This window comes from Helianthus annuus, chromosome 11, assembly GCF_002127325.2.
Source record: "Helianthus annuus cultivar XRQ/B chromosome 11, HanXRQr2.0-SUNRISE, whole genome shotgun sequence".
Classification (NCBI taxonomy): Eukaryota; Viridiplantae; Streptophyta; class Magnoliopsida; order Asterales; family Asteraceae; genus Helianthus; species Helianthus annuus.
Genome location: NC_035443.2, coordinates 110,003,538 through 110,008,718, shown reverse-complemented (window position 1 = coordinate 110,008,718; position 5,181 = coordinate 110,003,538). Strand labels below are relative to the sequence as shown.

The 5,181-nt window shown below is 36.5% G+C and overlaps 1 long non-coding RNA gene across 2 annotated transcripts; it reads left to right on the top strand.

Annotated features, from left to right (window-relative positions):
- Positions 1 to 552: 552 nt before the first annotated feature.
- LOC110908780 lies at positions 553 to 3,400 on the top strand. Of its 2 annotated transcripts, XR_002574911.2 has the most exons (4): positions 553 to 747; positions 1,133 to 2,086; positions 2,197 to 2,385; positions 2,978 to 3,400. It is a non-coding gene; the product is annotated as an uncharacterized LOC110908780 (long non-coding RNA). The 2 variants fall into 2 exon arrangements; XR_002574910.2 differs by having other exon boundaries at positions 593 to 2,086.
- Positions 3,401 to 5,181: the final 1,781 nt, after the last annotated feature.

Below are 5,181 nucleotides of genomic sequence, written 5' to 3'. Positions count from 1 at the left end.
TTTTTGATTTTTTTTTGGCTCAAAACTCTTAAAAACATGTATATTACATGTGTTATTTTTTTCAAAAAAAAAAAGGTCGGAAGGTTGAGTTTTCTAGGGTTTTCTCAAATTTTTAGGGTTTTCTACCTAGCCCTACTCTCTCTCTCACTTTATATATATATATAATATAAAGTGGTTTGCTGTGTTAAAAAAAAATAAATAAAAAAAATATTGAAAATTATCTATAAAAATTAGGGCGAATAAAAAGGGGATTACCAGAATGAATAATCGAAGTGCGTATCAAATTCAAGGGAACTTACTTGCATGCTAACCTTATCTTCTCAGACGATTTGATCATTTTATTTGAATGAATCTAAACCCCATCATCGCCTCTAAACCCTAACTCTTTGGTATCACTGAAGAAATACACGATGAAACCATGAAAAGAAGACGCGGGGGCAGTTTTGTCTTTTTGTCGGTGGCTAGGCCACCGACTTTGTACTTTAAGATTATAGATAATAAAGTGGTTTGCTGTGTTAAAAAAAAATAAATAAAAAAAATATTGAAAATTATCTATAATCTTAAAGTACAAAGTCGGTGGCCTAGCCACCGACAAAAAGACAAAACTGCCCCCGCGTCTTCTTTTCATGGTTTCATCGTGTATTTCTTCAGTGATACCAAAGAGTTAGGGTTTAGAGGCGATGATGGGGTTTAGATTCATTCAAATAAAATGATCAAATCGTCTGAGAAGATAAGGTTAGCATGCAAGTAAGTTCCCTTGAATTTGATACGCACTTCGATTATTCATTCTGGTAATCCCCTTTTTATTCGCCCTAATTTTTTCGTTCTGGTAATTCCAAATAATCCCCTGTTTGTCAAAATGAAAGTGATACTTTGTGTTTTGGAATACAGATTTACGATATTTTTATTAATTGTTTTGGTCTTTTGATGGACTTTATCATGATTTTGAAGCATTAAATTTGTTCTTTTTCTTACCCCATTGATCTAATGTAAGTTGATTTGTTTCTCTGCTGAAAGTTGTTTGTTAGTTTTGAAGTGAATATTATTTGATTCAACAAAGTAGTAACTAAAATGCCTAAAATCAATCAATTTTTTTATATTTCTAATAAACTTGTTTGATCTCTTGCTAAAGACAATTGGGTCAATATGATCAACAAAAAATCAAGAAACAGTGAAGAACTGAAAACTGAGGGAGAAAGATGGAAAAAAAGGGGATGAATTTAGGGTAATTGGTGTTGTGATGGACGAAGGTGTGGCTTCTGTTTTCGTTTTGTAAACCGTGTGGTTCACACTTTATGGGAAGGTAGGTATCATCTAGATGGGATGAGATGGGATAGTTAGTGGGTTGTCATTTTCGGTTAACTTAATGTGTTGAGAGTTAACTGACAAGTAGTTTCTTTAGTACACCACATTCGTGGGTTTGTGTTTCGGTTAAAAGGGTCGGGTCCTAAACGCATAGTTATTAAAGGTGCTAGGCGCACTCAAGGCGCATAGGCCTCGCCTGGGGCCTAGGCGCAAGACGCAAAAAAAGCGAGGGCCTGAGAAAAAAAGAGTGCACAATGAAAAAAAAATTAAACAAATTTTATGTATTTGAAAAGTAATACTATTCTTCGATAAAATAAACAAAAGCTATTATTTAACATTTAATATCATCTATTTATTAGTGTAGAAAAGTATTTTTCCTAAAATAAAGTAGAACTCTGGCTGGAATATTGCCGGAGTTTACAGGATTTGGCCGGAAACTCTCCGGAATCTAGGAATCTCGCCGAAATTTGCGTTTGAATCATCACCTAGAGAATTAAAGCGCAATTGCCTTAACTTAAAGCGCAATTGCCTCGCCTAGCTTGGAAAATGGGCCTAGGCGCAAGAGGCGATGGCTTTTAATAACTGTGCCTAAACGTACACTAAAAAATAAGTAGTGGAGCACAACACCAAAACCATCAACATCAACGTTTTTGTTCTCTCTCTAAAAAACTTCAAACTCTGACGAACCCCTAGGGTTCCGACGGTAGCTATGACGAAGAACCAGGAGCCGGCAAAAATAGAAACATATTACGGCAAAGGCTAGGGTTATGGCGAAGATCCGGTAAGTTTCTTTCCCCTGCATGTTACTTTCCAGTTAGATCCGCAGTCAATGATGTCTGATCGATTGATTTTTGTTAAACCGACGAATATGCAACTTGCGGTTAAATTCAGGCGAACTCCGGTGAGAAATTTAGAGGCAATGGCCTCCCCTATCGATTGCCTCTTTCCGACGAAGATGTGGTAGCCGGCGGCAAATATGGGATGGTGGTTCGGTAATACATCCTAATGCTTAAGAAGCGGTTTCAACGAGGTTTGAAGGCTTGCCGCAATGTCCCAGCGTTGGTCGCTGGACGTTTGATGGTATGAACTTTGTGGCTTTAATTGATGAATCTTATTGTTGTGTTGACTGATTTGAAAATTTTATGTTTCCTGTTGGCTTCATGGTTTATTATACCTGTGTGGTAAGTGTAATACTTTTTTGCCTTTCATGTGTGATTCGAATTGTGTGATGACTGCTGCAAAACAATTTCCCAAGTTTATGACCACCCTCATATAATGTGCACATGTTTTATTCTTCTTATATCTGGAAAACCCCTTAAATTCTTCTCGGGAAGTCTATTGCGCTGCAACACGTGGGTAATCGTAAGTAACATTAATCAGAAAAAGACATCAAATAAGGATTTGAATTTTTTTTTTTTGATTTGAGTATAGAAGTACATTTCCCTTTGTTAAGCATCTTATTGTGATTAACATTAAATTGATAATTCAAAGTTCCTTATATGGAATACATCAATACTTAAATTCGTTTGTTTAGTAGATGTTTGTCAAGATGACATATTGTTGAATTTCTAGATGTTGATATGAGAAATCCTAGAATAAAAGTCCTACTGATTTTTTTAATACTCTACAACCATGTCAAATTTAATTGTATTTTGGTACTTTACTTTTGCAGGGTGGTCTTTCTCCAGTAATGTGTATATGAAGTATTTTGTAGTTTCAAGATGTGCTCAAACATATACACTTTTCCCAGACACGCATCACTGTTATCATCACCACCAGATATCCTCGCCTTGCGTTCATTGACTCCTCCCAACCTTCGTCAGTTTGCTTCTTCTTACATTGCGTTCTCCTAGCGTGGCAGACATGTGGAAACAATGTCTCCTCCGTTAATAAGGGCATGCAAGACGATCAAAAAAGTTGAACAAGTTGAATGGTTAGTACTTTTAGTACTTTACATCACTGCTTCCAAGTTAGTCTACTTTTATATTCATTTAACTTTACATATTCACATTACTTGGATATCATAGACATTGAATGACAGTTGCTTGTACAAACTACTTTGGAGCTTTCATAACAGTTATTTTTCATGCCAGTTTTTGAATGATTTTTCTTAAATATACATGCAGTGATAAATTTCTGCTTACAATAAAAACATGACATGGTTGGACTTCAGTCAGTGTTAGCAATCGACTCTCTTAATTAATGAAAACGTAATACGTTAGGTGATCCCACACGTACCCGCGCCGCAATGCGCGCAGGTCTAATCACTAGCTATATCTTAAAAGAGAAGGTTGGTGGCAAAAGCCACCGACCAGCCCCAGGTTTTTTAACCTATGGCATAAGCACTAAAAGGTAACCGCCTCCATTGCCATGAACAATCTCCAACAATTATGAGTCACCACCATACAAAACCACATGTCACCTATTCAACTCATCAATCATTACATTAGACTGGGACGTAGCTTTTAAGGGACGGGAGGTACACCCGCCCCTCTCCCCTAATGTTTCGGCTAGAAGTGTAACATTTCCGATTTTTCAAATTCGATTTCGTGTACCTAACGCAACACATAACGCTTGGATCAAATCGCAATGCTTATGTAGGTTACATTAAATTCAATCGGACGTCGAAACACGCGTTTTCGTGTGGTTAACGCAACATAATGGTTGGACTAATTCATTCGATGTTTACGATGTACCCGCGCCGCAACGCGCGCGGGCATTATTACTAGTTGTATCATAAATCGAACCATGATTTTGAGCACATGGATGAGTTAATGCTTCTAGACCCGAAGTCAAATATTACAAAATATTAGGTTAGTTTCGTCATTAGTACGGCGCCACCTGTTCCTTCTCGAACCACATTGGTCCAAGGAGTCCTAGCCCGGCCAATCCGGCTATTCCACGCTTTTGACCTCAATTAGCCAATCAATATCCGTAGACTAAAAGTATATTTTCTTTAAACTTAACAAAGGACTCTAGTCTAGGCCTCTTTGGTAGTATTCGGATTACTTTCTCTAGAGAAGATCCTCGATCGGAGTCTTGTTCATAACAAAATGTCATGCGTAAGCAAGTGGTTTTATCGCAATGGGTTTTTGACAATGGACTTCCCTTGGAATGGATGATGGGCTGCAATCACTAGTGGTGTCTGCTATCACAAGCATGAGTGGCCTTTTGTTTATAGATGTACACAGGTAGCCGAGCTTTTTGAACGTTAAAAGAAAGTATATCTTTTAAAACCTATTTGTATACTTATAAAATATTATTTTATATCTTTTAGTTGAAACAAAATAAACTATAAAAGTTGATTAGACACAAAAATGAGTTAGCTTACAAAAAAAAAATGATTTGATAGAAAAATGATATCGACAATAAGTTCCACAAACTAAGAAAAACATATAGATATAACTTTTACTAACAAACCATAGCTCCTTGTAATATCAAAAAGTGGACACTATTATGATCATGGTTGCAAAAGTTGCTAGACGTCCCCTAGTCGGTTGACCGGAGAGTTGAGAGTACTCGACCTAGACGGAGAGTACTCGGGAAGTATTTGTACATGTTAAATTATAAAGAAATTAGTTTTCGGAATAAAATATGTGTCAAAACCATAAATTTACTAATATTTATAAGAAAATATGTGAAAATGATATTCATTTTTCTTTAATATGATAGACATAGAAATTATGTTTTGTTTTTTTAAGATTAAACTCGACCCGAGTTGACCTACTAGATCCTATTCGGAGCAAAGTTGATCGCGTTTGATCGATTCTGAGTAATTAGGCGGAGTTTAAGAAAGTCGTCTCGGCAGACTACCTTGTAGCGCTTACTCGAGGTGTACTCGGACTTGGACACCTTGTTTTACAACCATGCTTATGA